Source organism: Coccinella septempunctata, chromosome 7, assembly GCF_907165205.1.
Source record: "Coccinella septempunctata chromosome 7, icCocSept1.1, whole genome shotgun sequence".
In the NCBI taxonomy this organism is placed as follows: domain Eukaryota; kingdom Metazoa; phylum Arthropoda; class Insecta; order Coleoptera; family Coccinellidae; genus Coccinella; species Coccinella septempunctata.
Genome location: NC_058195.1, coordinates 26,081,984 through 26,102,360, shown reverse-complemented (window position 1 = coordinate 26,102,360; position 20,377 = coordinate 26,081,984).

The window sequence follows — 20,377 nt, the reverse complement described above, 5'->3', positions numbered from 1 at the left end:
ACTCCTCCTCTGGTGTTTGTAATTCTTTCACATCTATATGTATCAAAATTCATGAAAGTCAGTCGTCCGTTTCGGATGGAAATAGGTTTTTTTTTGGTGTAGCAGGGGGAAAATCTGCAATACAGACGAACCACCCTCTCCTGAGGGGGAACAGTGTGGGGATTCTCACTCTCTTGAGCTCGAGACCCACTTAAAACCCTTAAGTTGGAGAACTTTCGTTATAAGAGTCGAAAGAAGGACTTTTTTGTCTATCAAATTCAATTTTCACTACGCAAGGCAAACTTCTTCAGCAACTCGTACATAATTATGAAAGAGGCACTAGCACAACCCGAGTTTTCCATACTTAGAACATAGAATACCTAGAATTATTCCTTTTTTTCTAAGTTTCCAGTTCGTAAGCACTGAACTGACACATCCGTTGGAGCGGCTCCGAACACATGCTCAGCTGTTCGTGCGTCGGAAAGAAAAATTGTCCGCATAAACGCTCATTCGGTGCGGCGTGCTCATTCGGCTATTTTGCTCAGATGTATACGCGCCTTCAGGAGGAAACGAGCAAAATTCATAAAACATCCTATATCTAGGCTACGAGGACAGTAAAGGTGCGTATACATGTGAGCAAAATAGCCGAATGAGCACGCCGCATCGAATGAGCGTTTATGCGGACAATTTTTCATTCCGACGCACGAACAGCATGAGCATGTGTTCCAACGGATGTGTCAGTTCAATGCTTACCAACGTAAACGATGGAAACTTAGAATGAAGAATCATTCTATGCTCTAAGGTTGTGCTGTAAGAGTTGCTAAAGAAGAAGAGACGATGGCGTACTAGATGGTCTTAACAATTATATCTACAAAGAAGTCGAGACCGTAGCCTCAACAGCACTTTTTTTTTGCACGACATTCAGAGTTAGGTCGACAAAATTGGGCGGTTTTCATACTATATTATTGAATTCAAATACGTTTCTTGCAAGAAATCCATATTTAAATGTGCGCGTTCGATTCGTGGAAAAGATGTCAACTAAACCCGTCCACACTGAGCACGAATTTTTTTGATGGACCGACAAATTGCGAATCGGCTCCGCGCAACATGAGCACGTTCGGTGCGGTGTGTTTTGTCCGTCCACATCTGAATGCTCATTCGGCGCGATGTGCTCATTCGGCTGTTTTGCTCAGATGTGTACGCGGCTTTTGGCAAACGTGTTGCTTATTCAAAGGTCAAATGTATCATACAATAACTGCAAGTAAAATCCTGGTCCGAGTTGACAAAAAATTATGAATCATTTGAATCCCTGCAAATCGAAATTTTGAACATCTGTTTCAATATTGGGAAAGACCCCAAAAAACCAAACTGAAGCGTGTGGTTTAAATATTCGTGGTTAAATATTTTACTGCACAAAATCTTAACTTAAAAGTGAAATTTTTCAGAACTTGGATTCTTTGAAGTTGTTTGAAGTGACTTTTAATGATGAATTATCGGGACTATTGAATCCATCATTATTTTAACATAACTTATCAATTACTTATTACATTGGTTTTCCTTTTTATAGCTGCAGACCATTTCAGTTTGTATTTTTGTGTCACTATCTCGTCATTTCCAGAAAAAATTAAGTCCAACATACAGCAGGAAGGCTAGGAGCGACCCGGACCCGACCACCACCACGAGCCCGAAAACCTGGAAAGGGCTCCAACAGAGCTTTATCCTTTTGATATCTGAGATATCTATGATAAGTGCATTTTCCTCTGGAGAGGAGTGTGAAAGCCGCAAGGCTAAAGTCATAGTCGAGTCGACTCCAATTCAATTGCAGACTCGAACCGCTGAAGGTGCTGCGCAGGATATTCAGCCAGTGCTCACCCAAGCGGGGTTAGTTAGAAAGCGCATGAAGTGGACAACGTCCATGAATGAAACTATTGTGAGCATATATAACTCCATGCTCCATGAGGAATTCTGCAACGCCTTCCCAAATCTCAATGTCACTGAACAACGGGTGGCAGACCAGTACCGCGTAATTCTGAGAAATGAACTAATACCAATGGCCCGAATCGACGCAATCAAACAAGAACTTCAGCGTCCGCCAGTAATAGAGAGCGACACCAACACCTCTGATGAAATTCACATGCCTGGGCAACAACAGCCAGAAAAAATTGACACTGAAAGTCCATCTTGCATTCCAAGTGAGCCGGAACACCAGGACGATAGGGAAGTGCTCCACCGACAAGTTGACTCTGAGATGAGAAGATACTTTGCCGAACTGAAAGGAACAGATCCTCTTCATCGAATAGCACCTCCCCGACTCAATACATCCAAGAAACTGTCACTCATAATCGACATCTTGAATAAGGACGTTTTACCTGAGTACCTACAGAATGGGAGTTCATTGGAATATCTTCATCTAGTTTTTTACTGTGCAGCGCTAACGAGGGCTAAAACCATAGGGGCAAAAATTCGCCGAACGAACAACGATGGTCCAAAATTACCCAAATTATATGCGCCACCATGGCAGAAACGTCTTCAACACAAAACAGAGAGACTAAGAAGAGACATTGGACGACTGACGGAGTACTTGAACGGGAATCGCGGAAGAAAGGTTGCGAAAGCTGCCAAAGAAATCATGGATAGAAACAGAGCACACACAGAACAAGAGACGGAGAATGCTACAGCTCACCACTGCCTCGACACTCTGAAGCAAAAGTGAAGTCTATATGCAGAACGCCTGAGAAGATATAAAAGCAATTATAGCCGGAAAAGAGACAATAATTCATTCGAAAAGTCGGAAGAAACTTTCTACCGGTCACTCACATCGTCTGATGGAGAAAATGAAAAGTTACCAGCAAAGGAAGCCATTGAACAATTCTGGACCGAACAATTATCAACGAAACCTCAGTTTAATGGAGATAACGGATGGATTGAAGATGAAAAGTCTGAAGCTATAAAATATGAGCCGATGCAAGATGACATGATCACAATTGAAGAAGTAAAATCAGCTATCAGAGGACTACACAACTGGAAAACACCTGGGCCTGATGGATTACAGAACTTCTGGATCAAGAAACTTTGGATCATGCATGACAAATTGACCTCCGCAATAAATAATGTCATTGAAAATCCTGAAAGAATGCCAGTATTCCTTACACATGGCACAACATACTTGTTACATAAAGACCAAAGGAATACAAAAGACCCATCCAAGTACCGACCAATCACATGTCTTCCAACGATGTACAAATTAATCACATCGTGCATTTCAAACCGAATTCACAACCATTGCGAAAGGAATAACATCAACGCCATGCAACAGAAAGGCTGCACCAAAGAGAGCGGAGGGTGCAAATAACAGCTAATAATTGATTCAGTTAGCTGCAATCAAGCGTTCTCCAAGCGAAGGAATCTTTACGCTGCGTACATAGACTACAAGAAAGCATTCGAATCCATGCCTCACGAATGGCTCTTGACTATGTTGAACATTTACAAGGTGGATCCTAATATTGTTAAGTTCCTGAAAAACGCCATGTCAACCTGGCGTACTAGTCTTCAAATGAAAGCAGCAGATGGCTCCATTACAACAGGACCTATTCCAATAAGACGCGGAATTTTCCAAGGAGATTCGCTGAGCCCCCTGTGGTTCTGCATGGCCTGAATCCCCTGTCTCATAGATTGAATTCTACGGACTACGGATTTGCCATCAAAAGCGGCAGTAGAACTATGATGAAACTGAATCATCTCCTTTACATGGACGATTTGAAACTCTTCGGATCTACCAAAAAACAAATGCAACTGATGCTGAAAATGGTGGAAGGATTCTCGGAAGACATCAAAATGAAGTTTGGACTAGAAAAATGTCGACTGCTGAACATAACGAGAGGGAAAATAGAAGATGGTACGTTCAAACTCGAGGAAGGTGCAGAAATTGAAGCATTAAAGGAAGGAGACACACAAGTATCTGGGCATAAAACAGGCAAGAAAAATCAATCAGAGCCAAATAAAGAAAGAACTAACGGAGGAGTTCACCCGAAGATTGAGAAGGATAATGAGAACTGGCCTTAACAGCGAGAATCTGATAAAAGCTATCAATACCTACGCTTGCTCGGCGCTGAGCTACTCATTCGGTATCATCTCTTGGACCACCACCGATTTAGCAGCCTAACAGAGAAAAATAAGGACGATGCTGACTAAACACAATAAAAATCACCCCAAAAGCTCAATAGAACGGACCGAGCTGCCACGACATCTTGGGGGTAGAGGAATTGTTGATTTGTCTAACCGTATGATCCGGGAAATTGAAGGACTTCGAAAATATTTTCTGAGCAAGGCTACTTCATCAGAACTCCATCAAGTAGTTTGTGTTGCTGATAGTTCTACCGTTAAAGCTACAGCAGGTCCACTTGGAAACCGTCGAACACTCTGCAGAAGGTAAAATGCAGAAACTGATTTTGTTTTGTTGACAAGATTCTTTACCAAGAATTGGCACTAAAACACCAACTTCTAAGTTCGAAAAAGGTACCCTATTACAATTACCATCCCGATGCTGTATTGAAAAATGAACATTACAAGCTCTACTGGGATCGCACGGTTCTCACTGACTGACTCACTGGAAAATAACCCACAATAGACCAGACCTCATATTGCTCTATAAGGATGAGGACAGAGCACTATTCATCGATGTGGCGATTCCAAATAATAACAATCTTCTAGATAGGCACACTGAAAAAATTTCAAAGTACAGAGATATCGAGGAACAAACCAGGAGACAGTGGAAGCTGAAAGATATTAAGACCATCCCTATTGTCATATCATCTACAGGCCTGATACCGAAGAAACTACTAGAGAATTTGAGGAAACTTCAGCTGGACGAAAATATCTACAGAGTCATGCAGAAGGCGGTACTGCTGGGAACGGCGAGAACTGTACGCAAGTACATGGGAAATTCAGAGGAACACCGTCTGCTCCGATAGGAAGTGCGGGTGGAGCAGGAATCCAACCGGCGGCAGGGAGCCGAGGAGCGACCCGGACCCAACCACCACCACGAGCCCGAAAACCTGGAAAGGGCTCCAACAGAGCTTAATCCTTTTGATATCTGAGATAACTGGGATAAGTGAATTTTCCTCTGGAGAGGAGTGTGAAAGCCGCAAGCCTAAAGTCATAATAATTTATTGATCCCCTCTGACAAGTACATATTTGTATGAGACAAGTCAAACAAAAATGAGAAAATAGACAATAAAAATCAACAATTTGTCAATACATCGCATAGATAATCATCTACTGAGTAATAACATTTTTTTAACAATAATGTTTCAATAGCTCTCTTGAAAGAATCACTGTTTAATTATTTAATTATTTAGTTTGAAATTTATGAAGCGATGAGGCAAGGCAAATATGAGTCGAATTATTTTATGTATCGTTTATTGTTCAGCGGACCTTATAACAATGTGTTTTACATTTTCTCCTCTTTCTTCGAGGGGACTTATACATGTGTTGAACTGAGAGCATAAAATATGTAACAGATTTCTTCGTGGAAATTAATTAGAAAGAATATGTGTGCCAGAGATGGCATTAGGTATGCTGGAAAATGAAAATTCTCGAAGATGTATTCTAACTTCTAACATTCCACCCATTTCATTTTCCTTCTGAAACTGACTTGCAGACTATGCAGAATATGACACAATGAATAGGTTTTTACATGTGAATGATGAAAGCAATGAATATAACAATACAATGGTTATCAAACCTAAATACACTACTCACATCATAGGCCAATCAAACTGTACTCTCACAAGATGTTTTAAATAATAATATAAGCTTGGCTACAGGTCTATCAATTTCATTAGTGGATGTACGTAATCTTACAACTCTTACTTGACCGTCATCAGCAGGGTAAATTTTTAGGACCTTGGCCAACGGTCACTTAGCAGGAGGATTATTTTCATCAGTTATCAGAACAATATCGTTTATTTGAAGACAAGGTTGGGTAGTCCGCCACTTATTTCTAACCTGAAGGGATTGTAAGTATTCCCTTGACCATTTCTTCCACCAATGTGCCAACAATTGCTGCATCGATCGCCATCTTTCAATAGGAGAAATATTAACTTTCGAGTAATCAGTGTCCGGTACAATATAAGATGGTGTATTGATGAAAAAATGTGCTGGTGTCAGAGGTTGAATATCACTGACATCATCACCCAAAGCCATAAGTGGTCTGGAATTCAGACACGCCTCCACTTGAGTAAGCAAAGTGTATAATTCCTCAAATGTAGGAGTGTGAGAGGATATAACTCTCTTCAAATGATATTTTGCAGACTTCACTGCAGCCTCTCATATACCGCCGAAATGTGGGGCTGCCGGTGGATTGAAGTGCCAATTTGTACCCCATTAGATAAAGTTTCAGAAATTTCAAATACAAAAGGGGTGGACTTTTCAAATAACTGTTCTTTATCAGCACCGATAAATGTCGTTCCACGATCACTGTATAAATCGGAACAAAAACCTCGTCTGGAGGTGAATCTTCTGAACGCTGCAATGAATTCCTTAGATTCATAGCTTGATACAAGTTCTAAATGAACTGCGCGGGTACTGAGCCAGATAAAAACAGTTATATAACCTTTGTATGATTTCTGACCTCGACCGGCCGAAGCTTGAACGGACCCGCATAGTCAACGCCTGAATTCAAAAATGGTCGAGCTGGTCTAGTTCTGAATGAAGGCAAATACGCCAGTTTTTGATACATAGTACTTCCCCGGTATCGTAAGCAAGAGTAACAATTATTTATAGTACTCTTAACCAATTGTCTCGCTCGGACGATCCAAAATTCCGATCGCAGAGTGGTAGGTGTTAGTTTGATACACCCATGCAAAGTTTTCAAGTGAACACATTTAGCAAGCAAAGTGGAAAAATAAAAATTTTGGGGCAGGATCAAAGTGTGCATCTCTTCGAATTCTAGAAAAGAGTGCTGCAGACGACCACCCACTCTGAACAAATTGTCATGTATAAAAAGATCTAATTTTAACAAGATATTCGATTTACGAATGGATCGATTTTTTCGCAAAGCATTTAATTCATTCGGATAGAAACGTTGTTGAATGATATAAACCCAAAATGAACAACAACACTTGTATACCAGTTACAAGAGAACAACTTCATTCTATGCTGTGAATTACATCGTTGAATCACGATATTTAGAAATTTCAAAATATGCGCAGTTACCCTTGTTAATTTATGAAGGGAAGAAAAACGCGTTTACAGGTCCCAAACATTAGAGTCCGTAATTTTTGGACTTGTAGCAGTTGTTAAGGTATTCATGGGCATTCTGATAAAATCTGGATTATTCGAAATAACTTCGAATAATTTCGTTTCATCACTCAACCACTTAGGGCCTTTACACCATAACTGAAAGCCACGCAAGTCACTCGGACTTATACCTCTCGAAAGGCAACCTGCAGGGTTATCATTACTGCGGACGTGCCTCCAGCAAGCATTTGGCACCAAGTCGTGTATATTGGAATATCTATTAGCGATAAATATGGGCCAACGAGAAGGATGACCCTTAAGCCAAAATAGCACGTTCGTTGAGTCAGACCATAAATGCAAATTGAAATCTTTTATATCGATTGCATTGGTCAACTTGTTAGCAAGCTTAGCTAACAGCACGGCAGCACTAAGTTCTAATCGAGGCTTTATTGGTGCAACTTTTGCCTTCGCCTGCAGAACCGTAATAACCACTTTATCATCATAACTTATTCGGAGGTAAACTACAGCTCCGTAAGCCAACTTAGAGGCATCTGCAAATCCATGCAGTTCAATTTGTTTAGCATGTGGATTGTATCCCAACCACCGATTCATTTCGATATTATTCAGACTACTAAGGCAACTATACCAATTTGACCATTGTGCAGCCAATTCAGAATCGATCTCCTTATCCCAACCAAGTCTCTTTATCCGAAGTTGTTGCATAAATACCTTGGCTGTGATTAAGGCTGGAGCAAGCCATCCCAGAGGATCAAATAATTTTGCTATCTTCGAGAGAATTTTTCTCCAACTTGAACAAGAAAGAGTCGGTTTCTGGGTTCTAAACTTAAAACCAATATACAGAAAGTAGCATCTGTATGGAATTCGTAACTTTGAGGAATAGCGTGATCTGCTGCTGGAATGAGCTATAATAATTCATGGTTATTGGAAAGCCACTTATGTAAAGAGAAACCACCTTCTCGACTAATACCCATCAATTGACACATTTTGTTTTGTGATTCCTCAAGTGAGTGACCTCCTGAGAGGTGGTCATCCATATAAGTTTCATTCTTCAAGATATCAGCCCCTAGGGGGTATCTTTCCTGCTCATCGGATGCCAACTGATGTGTTACTCTTATAGCCAAATAAGGGCTTGATACCATACCATAAGTTACAGTCTGAAGATACCACATTTTCACAGGCTCATTAGGGTTGAACCTCCAAAAAATCGCTTGAAAGGGTTGATCATCGGAATAAATACGTATCTGTCGAAACATCTGTTTTACATCGGAAACAAATACATACTTATATTTCCTCCAACGAAGAATTAACTCCGACAAATCCGGTAGCAAATTCCTTTCAACGTGAAGCATGTCAATTATTGAAAGATCATTAGTAGCCTTAGCAGACCCGTTAAAAACTGTTCTCAGTTTGGCACCAGCAGAGTCTCTCTTCAATATACCGTGATGAGGCAAGAAATAGTGAAATTTTTCTAAGTTTTCTTCATTTACCTCAACCATGTGACCACGTTCAACATAATCTGCCATGAATTCCCGATATAAACGACCAAATTCATCATCACGCTCGAATTTGGTTTCCATTCTTAAAAGCATTTTCAAAGCTATGTCATACATGCTAGGAAAACATAAATTTTGATCTTGTACCTTGAAAGGTAAGCGCACAACATATCGACCAGTGTCGTCCCGCGAAAAATTATTCACAAATATATTCTCATTATCTATCTCTTCAGGAGAAAAATACTTAGTTTCACTCGGGAAGTCTTCTTGTGCGAAAAATTTAACTAGCAATTCATTTAAAGGTACATGATCGTCAGTAATTTGTAATACTGCCAAAAGCTTAGAATTTCATAATTGTTCCAAATCTTTTCCAAATTCCCCATTCTGATCCTACAATTATTTTCTGTCATTTTAGCACTACCATCTTTCTTAAAATTTGAAGAAGACCTCGATATTCGAGATAGCAATGTGTCTTGTTCTAGCAATAATTTCGACATTTCGACCGAAATTTAGAAGCTTATACGAGAGAGAGTGCAGCTTGATTGTGAGAAATATAATATTCAAAAATAATTTATCAGCAAGAGACCCGAATAAATCGGAAAAACAATGAGCAATATAAACCAAAACAAAAAATTCAAATTCGAAAATAGCAATGATAAGCAAATTTATATCTAGCAAATTTAACCCAGAAAAATGAACATCAATTAGCTAAAATTAAAAATCAACATTCCAAAAATTTTATCAAATCCAGCAAATTAACCCAAGAGACTTGATATGCATACGTAGATTTAACTCAATATAATCAACAATCAGAAAAGAATCTGTCAGAGCTTTGCTGATCAAACTTATATGTAATATGAATAGACTGTATCAGTAGAGCAGATCAAATCATTCAACATAGAACCAATACATTTAATATATTCCATTTGCAATGCAACATTAAACCACCTGAAAATGATCCATATAAAAATTTTAATCATTCAAAGACCATTCATCAGGAATGAAAACAAAACTAATTTTATTACAAAGTTTTTTTCACTCAAATTAAGAAGTAGTAAATGAACAATTAAATTATTTCCTTTCTGCAATGAAAATTATCAGTTCGAGATGTGCATCAAATGTAGGTACTCACTCAGTTTACGCCCGTTTTTGTTTTCGAAACGAAGAGAAATTCAATCGGTTCACCACTTCTAAGTACCTCTGGGTAGTTTGATCTGGATGAAAATGCCCTTTGTCGACCGCAGAATTCCTTCAATAAATAAGAGTTGACGGAAGAGGAGTTCGTCGAATCACCCACCTGGGTTACGGCTGCCTTTTCCCAGTGAATCTTCTTGAACTTCCAATTCAACTTAGATTCCAGTTTTTCAAATTTCAAACTTGCAAAAATCTGGCCCGATTGGACCACTTGTTTAATTATTTAATTATTTTGTTTGAAATTTATGAAGCGATGAGGCAAGGCAAATATGTGTCGGATTATTTCATGTGTCGTTTATTGTTCAGCGGACTGTATAACAATGTGTTTTACATTTTCTCCTCTTTCTTCGAGGGAACTTATACATGTGTTGAACTAAGAGCATAAAATATGTAACAGATTTCTACGTGGAAATTAATTAGAAAGAATATATGTACCAGAGATGGCATTAGGTATGCTGGAAAATGAAAATTCACGAAGATGTATTCTAACTTCTAACAATTACAATTCAGAGACTGAATGACACGCGGCAAATGGTTGTACAGTTTGATACACTGGTACATAGGAGACTTCTCAAACTTGGTTGTTTTGTGTTTGGAGATGTTTAAAGTTCTCTCACTTCTTGTGTTGTAGTTATGAAAACTAGACAGCTTTGCCACGCCTCCTTCATTCTCTTTCACATATATAAGACATCTCAATATGTAAATAGAGGACAATGTAAGAATGCTATTTTCTATAAAAACAGGTCTACATGTGGAACGCGGAGGTATACCAAATATCATGCATGAAATTCGTTTTCGCGAAATAAAAGCTCTACCAGCATGCGAAGAGTTTTCCCAGAGTAGAATATTATAGTTCAAATGACTAAAAACCAAGCTATAATAGATGCTAATTAGGTAATCTAAGGGAACAGATTTTCTTATCCTATTTATGGCATAATATGAGCTGATCAATTTCCTGCACAACATGTCGACATGTGTACACCACCTCAAACCACTATCCAGACGGATGCCAAGAAACTTGGTACTTTCCTTAGACCGGACGGCAATATCTAAGTAACGAATTACGAATTCACGATCATCCTGCCTCATTGAAAAATGTACACACTCAGTTTTTCCAACATTGATGATTAAATTATTTTTGTGACACCATTCCTCAAAGCACCCCAAGAGTGTCTCACATAAAGTTCGTAGCTCATCCAACGATGGAGCCGCAACCGCTACTGAGGCACCTCAGCGAATAAACCCAAAAAACTTTTCATAATATTCGTCAAATTTCGAACGGTTAACAAACTAACGAGCAAAAATACGCCCCGAAACCCCAGATTGTAGCATTTGTCAAGTATGAACTGAAAGGAAAAACTGTCGAATGCCCTAGACAGATCAAAAAACATACCCGCAACACACAAACCATTATCGAGACATTCGTATACAAAATTAACAAAAGTAACAGCTGCCGTTTGTGTTGAGCGACCAGGTCTAAACCCATGCTGGGCAGTATCTAGTATATCATACTTGTCGAGGAAATCCATCATCCTATTAAACACAATCCTCTCAAACACTTTAGCAAATACGCTCAAAATTGAAATTGGTCTATAATTTGCAATATTTTGAATATCATTTTTTTTATGTATAGGTATAACTAGAGATCTCTTGAGGAGAGGAGGAAAAACGCCTGAACTAATAGAAATATTGATACAATGTGCAAGGTGGTGGCATATGTTTGTACTTATTAATTTCAAAATTCTAGCGGAGATTGAATCAGATCCTGCACACTTGTTATTTTTCAAGGATCTTATTATGTCAGCTAACTCACAATCTAATACTGGGTGAAAGAAAAAGGTCAAGCTTTCTATACTTGAGGTGGTGCAAGATAGAGATAAGGAATTACCATAGTAGCAGCTTAGACTAGTTTCGGTGATTGAAGAAAAGTAATCAGCAAAAATCTCCGCTAATTCTCTGTTTTTGGTATACAGAAAACCATCAACAACAAGTTGAATGGATACATTTCTCTCCTTAGCTCGAGCATTCACTATGGTCACACTGTTTTGTTCTTGTTGTCTGATGCATTGATTTGCTCACTATGATATCTGAGTTTTGCAATTTTTATCATTGAATTATAGGACATTTTAGCAGTTTTATACAACTTATGGCTATTTTATTAATTTTTTGTTAACCCAATTTTGGCTTTTACTTGCAGGTATTGCATGATACATTTGACCATTGAATAAGAAACACGTTTGCCAAATATGAAGAAAATATACATACTTAGTTGTTCGTCTGATATGGCCTCAGGAAGAAACGATCAAAATTCATAAAACATCTTGTATCTCGCCTACGAAGACAGTAAGAGCCAATAAATGTGGTATCTCCAGAACCACCTCGGTGCCACCTCACCGCCTGTTGAGTATTTCAGTTTCCCAATGAAACACCCTCTATATAACATACATACGATTTTATTGTGAATTGTAGGATAGAGCTATACGTTATTTCTTTGTTTAGGTTATACACATAGATTAAACATTTTTGCATCATCCTAAATCTCTAAAATCAATTTTTTCTTATAAATTATTTGAGTATGCACTAATCACTGGATTCGTTTCAAGTGAAAAAATGAACCAACAGTTTTTGTACAAACTTAATTTCCCACTTTTTACCTTTATTTCAGAAAAATAGTATTATTGTGCAAAAAAGAGTAACAAATTGATCATATCCTTTGGGAAATAATAACCAGAATACAGCTTAGTAATGAGTATTTTCCCCTCTAGCATATATGCGAGCTTACCCATATTTTTTTTTTTTTTTGGTGTAGCAGGAGGAAAATCTGCAAGTCAGACGAACCACCCTCTACTGAGGGGGAAAAAGTGTGGGGATTCTCACTCTCCTGAGCTCGAGACCCACTAAAAACCCTTAACTGCTTCTTGAATATTGGTTCCGGGTATTTGACTATAAACCGTTCATCTCTTAGTCGGTTTTCTTCTCGCACACTATCGTGCTGGGATTTATGTGTTTATCCTTTATTGGATAACACTTTATTGAATTTTTCAATGAGTTCATGTTCTTATTTTAATCTTTTCTTAATTGATCTCTTGGTCTCCTTCGGTAAATTCGCATTCTCCTATCGTCTTCCTCTGGGTCGTAGTCCACTAGTCTCCTGAGTATTTGATTCGGATGGTTTTTCGCTGTTTCGAATAATTTCTCTGCTTTTCTGTTCATGAATTCCGTTATGGTTTCCCATTTAAGGTCCCTATAAATCTGTTTATTCCTGAAAAACTAAGGTGCATCTATTACACATCGTAGCAGCTTGTTTTCAGTGGCCTGAATTCTTTTGATGTGGCTCTTTGCCGCGAAACCCCAGGCAACTGATCCGTAAGTCAGTTGGGGCCAAGCAACGGCTTTGATTATCTCCAATTTTGTCTCTTTTGACATGTGGCTTTTTCTTCTTATTAGAGGATAGAGTCTTAAAACAATTGAATGCTTCCTACTTAAAAATGCATTTTATAGCATAAACTCATACCTAAATGATTTTCGTGTGGTTGTAACTGAGGATCAAGATTATTAATATTATTAGTGTCTTGTCAAATTTTATTTTACTTATGTTAAGTTGTGTGTAGTATATCTCTGTAATTTTAGACTACAGCAACTGTGATACTAAATTAATAGTGGTAATAATTATAATGACGTGTGCATGCTTGTTTGATATGACTTTCCAAAGTGAGTCCTTTGTCAAGCGTTATTCCTAAATATTTGGCTTCATTTTTTCAGTCGATTTCTTCGCCGTCAACTTCTAGATTCGTTGTGGGTCGCAGTCTTCTCTTCTGTGGTAATATTCATGTACAAGATGGTCGACGAAGAAGACGCGATGTCGGATGTGTCCGATAGAAACGAAAGAGATGCACAATATTATAAATGTTGTGCAACCAAAAGCTGCAAATTTAAAGTATGCATACAATGATTTGCAATTTTTCATCAAGCGTGTGCAAAAAGAAACTCCAACCTGAAATACCTGGGTGGCAACAAAGTTTTGTGTTGTGACGAGATAGGTGAACAAGAGGAAACAGGAACCGAGGGAAAATGCGATGGAAATAAGGTATCTCAAACAACTTTCAGAAGAAGCAAGAGATAAAAATGAAATACTTAAACTTAACAACAATCTACTATTGGAAAAAATCGTAATGCTGGAAAATAGAGAACTAAAAAAAAATGTAAACAGAATTGAAAACAACGCATCTTTAACGAACAGACCGTACACGGAGTCAAGGACAGATACACATACGCTAGAGCAACTATGTCCGCAACCAGACAACAGAGGGAACCACAAGACAATAATTCCGAAATGTCAGAGCTGAATAATGCTGAAAACATAGAACCGAGTACCTCTAAGGATCATAGAACCCCACTGACGAGGAAGAAAGTAAACATAAACATAACCAATAGAACAACACAAAGCAAACAAAAGGAAGGTGAGGAATTTACAGAAGTAAACCGTCCAAGGAAAAGAAATTACCACGCGAAAAACATCGGCACAGAAAAAGATTCGAAAGGATTCTTTGGAGGAGAAAAAAAATATGGCTTCATATAAACAGAGTGAAAAGAACCACAACAGAATTGATGATTAAAGAATACCTCACCGGTAAACAAGGATATGAGAAAGCGGCTTTTACAGTGAGAGAGATACCATCAAGCGAAGAGAGATCAAAAAGATTTTTAATAACAGCGCCATTCGAAAAGAAAGAAGAAATGTATAAGTCCGACTTTTGGCCTGCAGGAGTGGGCATCAAAAGATTCGACTTCGCCAAACATAAAGATATGATGAATCAGGAGGGGTTTCGCAACTAATGCGGAAACAAAAAGCCCCAAACGAGGGGTGAACCGGTCGTGAATTGTGGTGTATACATTGCAGGAATTGTCATGAATTGAATTGAATTGCCAAGAATTGTTGAGAATTGTCATGAATTGTTGAGAATTGTCATGAATTGCCAGGAATTGTGGTGAATTGTCAAGAATTGTTGTGAATTGCCAAGAATTGTGTGAATTATCAGGAATTGTTGAGAATTGTCGTGAATTGTGGAGAATGGGCTATTTTTCTAAATTTCGAAATCTAAGAATTTTTATAACTCAAATACATATATTGAAACTTATTTTTTTCGAATTTTAACACATTGCATTCGGTCGGAAATTGTGATTTCAGAAGAGCTCTCTTATGAACATTCTCATCATTTTCACAATCCGGCGACGCCCATCGAGTCAATAATGGTCATGAAAGTTTTCTGATCACCTGTGACTGATAAATATCAAGTTTGGTGATCACATTCAACAAGAAAAACAAACAATGACACGAAATGTCATCGGTTTTAAGAGGGTATAGAACATGGATATGTTCTAAGGTATACAATTCAGAAATTTTTTTGTAATATGTGGATATTTCGGTGGATATGGAATTCCATATTTTCTTGATCGGTTTCACTGGTGTCGAATTGACAAAAATTACTAGACTGTAGTAAGGGCATTCTACGTCACACGCTTTTACACAATCGAAGGTTTATTAAGTTTCGAAGGGTGTATATCTGAATTTTGAAGCGAATCTCTTACGTGTTGGATAACTCATGGAAATGGGTTTCCATAAATAATTTGAATTCGATTTTGGAGTTTTAGGAATCTTGCCCATCGTCGTAAATTATAAAGAATTGTTCTGAACTATTAATTTCCGTGAATTGTTCGAAAATTCTCATGAATTGTCTGGAATTGTTATGAATTGCAATACATTTTCTAATTGTTGGGCGATTCGCTGTCTTGCAATTCACAGGTGTCCAACCTGTCCAACTATTAGGAAGCAGAAAGGGAGGTATGCATTTATGTATATGGACATGTATATAGTCATATACATGTATATAGTCATATACATGTAGACATGTATATAGTCGCATGCCGGCGCAATAGTGCAAACTCTGAGTTTAATTTCTGTATTCTGTGATTTGAATTAAAGTGATATAAGATTGAGCAGGTAAGAATTATACAACATCTAATTTTTTCATTATTTCTTATTGATACACAATAATTTCCTATGGGTGTGAAGCCAGGTTTCTTTCACCCACAGTTACAATCTGTCAACGCCGCGCTCTGAGGATAACTGTATTGTTCAGTATACAATTCTTACAGTTCTGAAAAAGATATTAATGCTCGTTTTAGGATTTGAGTTTCTCTTGAAAAAGAATGAGATATGGTGCAGTCGGATATTATTCATACCTTGATTTATACCAATGAAAATTATTGCTAGGAACAGTCATTAAAGCTCATTGTCAGCCCGTACGGGGGCCTGGAGGGATTCAAAGTTGAAAATTTCAAATTTTCTCGGGACATGTGCATTCTTGAGAATAGAGTAAATTGGTCCGATATAACATTTTACATCATAAACAGTCATCAAAACACATTGTTAACCTGTACAGGGACTATTCACCAACAAGATTCCATTGAGAGAATTGGTCCCGGTCTCTTTGCGTTCAATAGCAGGTACCTGAAACGATTCCTTTGGTTGAAACCGTTTTATTACTCTATTGGGAATAACCCATTAAAATCATTGTTAAGAACGGGCGTTCTTTGTTCAATGCATATCATATAATTTTGGTTATTTCAACCTCATTTTTAACACTTTATAATTTCTCAGAAGATGTTAATTCGAAATGTCGGTCTATATCGGTATATCGATTGCAATAATGTCAATTATATATTCACAGCTTCTTCCCCCTCAACCTGACAAAGATCATTCGGAGGTTCATCTAAGACTTGGAGACTCGCTTGGAGATGTCTCCCCAAGTCTAAAATAAAAATTATTTGAAACATTTGTCTAATGTTTCGAATAATTTTTATGACATGCCCCATAATATTCAAAATAAAAAATTTATCTTGTTGTATTTTGATATTTTATTCACGCTGTTCTATTCAACTGAATATTCAAATATATAAATCATATATTTCGCTCATACCATTTGTTATCAATAGAGCTTTAGTAATGTAATAAGGTTTGCGTTGAATGAATTCCTAAATATGTAGGTACACACTAAGGATCACCGAGTTGGGCAATTCGGAGAGGGATATATTTTTAGTTGATTAATCAGTGAAGATGAATTAATAATATTAATAATTGTTTTCAGCACACAAAAAGTAGACATAGACATAGATATTTCAGCACGTGTGTCGAATCTCTTGATGGTTATTCTGTAAGCTCTTTGTTATTCCATATAAATTGAACGAACAACTTTCATGAGAACACAATCTTGATTTCAATGCACCATGTGTTTGAAACCTGGTAAGTTGTGTTATTATTTTGTAGCACTTCACATACTTTCATAATATTCCATAAAATAACTCGACATCGAGCTCGACATGTTGATGTATGATTTAAAATTAATAGCTTGCACAGTAACCATTTTTTTCAACTACTCGATCAATTTGCGTTTGATAGAAGGTACTGATTCAAAAGATTCCACCTAGAAGTATTTCTTCGCTTCATAAAATTTTATAACTCAATTTGGAAAAACCTACAAAAATTGTCGTTACGAACTAGTACGCTCTGTTGTATTCAATATTAGGGTTGCCCGGGGTTGCCCATTTTGACCAAAAAGATTTTATGCACAGAATAACTCTAGAGCCATTTGCTGAAGGAATTTTAAAACATTTACCTGAAAGTATTTTTTCGGATCATACAATTTTATACCTCAATTTGGAAAAATCCAAAATTGTCGTTATGGAAGGGAATGCTCTTATCCTATATTAGGTCGTTTTCACAACATTTTATTCAGTTGAATTTCAACGTTGTTTGAATCAGCCTCGGAATCAGCATACCTCGCAGAAGACTTACCCTTGTAGAACTCGAAATTTCCTGCTTGCTAGTGATAAGAGTGATCGTAGATAATAAAGTGATAAATAACACCGGATCGAACTAAACGAAGAATATTAAAATAACCATATATTTGTGAGTATTCCATTTAATTGTTGTCTTTCATGAATATTATTGGATATTATTATTATTTGCATTGTCCATATATTTTCAGTTCCTTATAATGAATTTGACATTCATATTTATAATGACGAAGTTATATGCCTTATATATCGCAAACAAATCTCCAAAGTCAATCTGAAATTTGAAATTTTCAAGTTCGAATTCCTCGAGGAATTCCTTCAGGCCCAGCAATAGTTCTCATTGATATAAATAATATCCGACTGCACCATATCTCATTCTTTTTCCAATAGAAACTCAAATCCTAAAACGTGCATTGATATATTTCTTAGACCTGTAATAGTTTAAGATCCCGCTGCAAATCTGTATACTGAACAATACAGTTCTCCTCAGAGCGGGCGTTGCCAGATTGTAACCGTGGTCGAAAGAAAGCGTGGCTGGTTTCACACCCGTTAATTTCCTGATGCTTTTATTATTATTCATTTCATTTCGCAAAATGTGAGGTAATGTTTGAATTTTGGAGGCAGTCACATATTGTTGATTATCATAATCATGAAAAATAAATAAGTTTCTTAATTTTTACCTGGGTTGGAGAGGCTGTTAGATTTGCTGTCGGTTTTGATGAAAATTACTTACAAACCTTCCCGAGCTCCAATAGAAAGACATGAGGTTTAGAAAAACCATAAAATGTACATCAATTTCGACAATTAAATTTTTCCCTCGATTTTCTCATTCTGGTTTTCGAGAATATGAAGAAAAGGGAGAGAGAAAAGAAATTTGTATCAATTATAAAGGCCAATTTTATTTTTATCGAGATTTTCATCAAACCTCAGTCGCCTTTGTTCCCACCATGCACATTATATCGCTCGTGATATTGTTACAAGTATTGTCATAATTCAACCAGATATTTTGGAATCCTAAGAATATTAATAATAATTCCGTTTCTTTCATGAAACCCCTCTCCCACGAAATTGTGGATATGGTTTTCAAATTCTGTCCAATAAATTGAAACATACATCTCGCATACATGCTACGAGTTTTTGAGTAACATGAATAATAACAAGATATTGGGGTTTACAGCCCAATGAATTCCGAGATGGACTCTATCACAAGACTAGAAGACTGTTCCGGAAACGAGAAAAATGAAGATTTCTTCAATGAAATTGAGATTGCGACAAAAGTTGCGATTCCCAAGGAATTGAAAAACATCCTCAAGTTCAATGGCTTGCTAAGCGACGGTTTATTATCGAGGATGACAGATGCAGATTTAGATGACATGGAAGAATTTGCCAGAAATCAGTTACATAAGTTGATTCAAGATAGTGATTTGGAAAACTATTACGGCGTTTTTAAACGAGATCCTTCGAAATTCAAATTTTTGGTCGGACATAGAAAAACTTTCCATTTAATTGTGGACTTTTTCAAAAAGAAGATGAAGGAGGAAAGTCAAACTTCGGTTAATATCAAAAAGTCATATATACAATTGAAACAAAAAAGAAAGGTGACGAAGATTATAGAACACTCGACCGATCATTCGGATCTGAAAAATGAAGATAGTCTACAAACAAATCTGGATCTACTTGAAGAAAATAAAATATCTGACATAATAAGAAACTGGATTCAGGGAAAGGTTGATAAGAATAAGTGGAAAAGTCTGAAGCCTCAATTAGAAGATATAACTGTAAAACTGACTGATGATCGAACAAGAGAGAAATGCTTTATAAAATGTTTTTGTGGAATAGTTATAGCAATAAGCAAATTCGGGAACAAGAAAGGAAGATGGATATATTCGAATTTCCATTCCCATATGTCCAAACATTTGAATGATCCGACCTCTGATCCGAGAAGAAATGAAAAAAGGACACGTCAAACAAGTTTACTAACCAATTTCGTATCTATTTCGAATGAAATGAAGAGCAAAGAAAGCACAATAAATATAATAGAAAACAAAATCATTAACACCCCTAATTCCGAAGGACTGCAATTTAAACATTCAATTGGAGATGTAGAACCTTGTGCAGGACATAGGGAACTAAACTCGGAACCACATTTTCGAACATTTCAGATGCCAGCTCGGATGCTAGAACTAAACGAGGAAACAGAAATACACGAAAATATCACGGAGAATAGAGCGAACTCGGCAGCAGAATACACTGAAGAAAACCCTAGAAAAAACGTGGAAAAACAGTCAAAAAAGGAAACCTCGGAGGAAACCTCAGAAGAAACAGAACATAATCTGGAAGAAGCAGGGGTCCTGACCGAAACAAATATCACGAAATGGAAAAGTGTGAAATATCAACGTTCCGAAAGACTCAATAGAAGAAGAGAACACTTATCCCAGAAAGACCAGATGAAAATAACAGATTATTTCAAAATTATAAAAGAAATATCGGAAACACTAAATAAAATGGACTGTGAAGCAAGTCATAATTTTTTAACTAGAATAAAAATTGCTGATCAACATTTGGCCAATGACGAGGAAGAAAATGTCACCAGT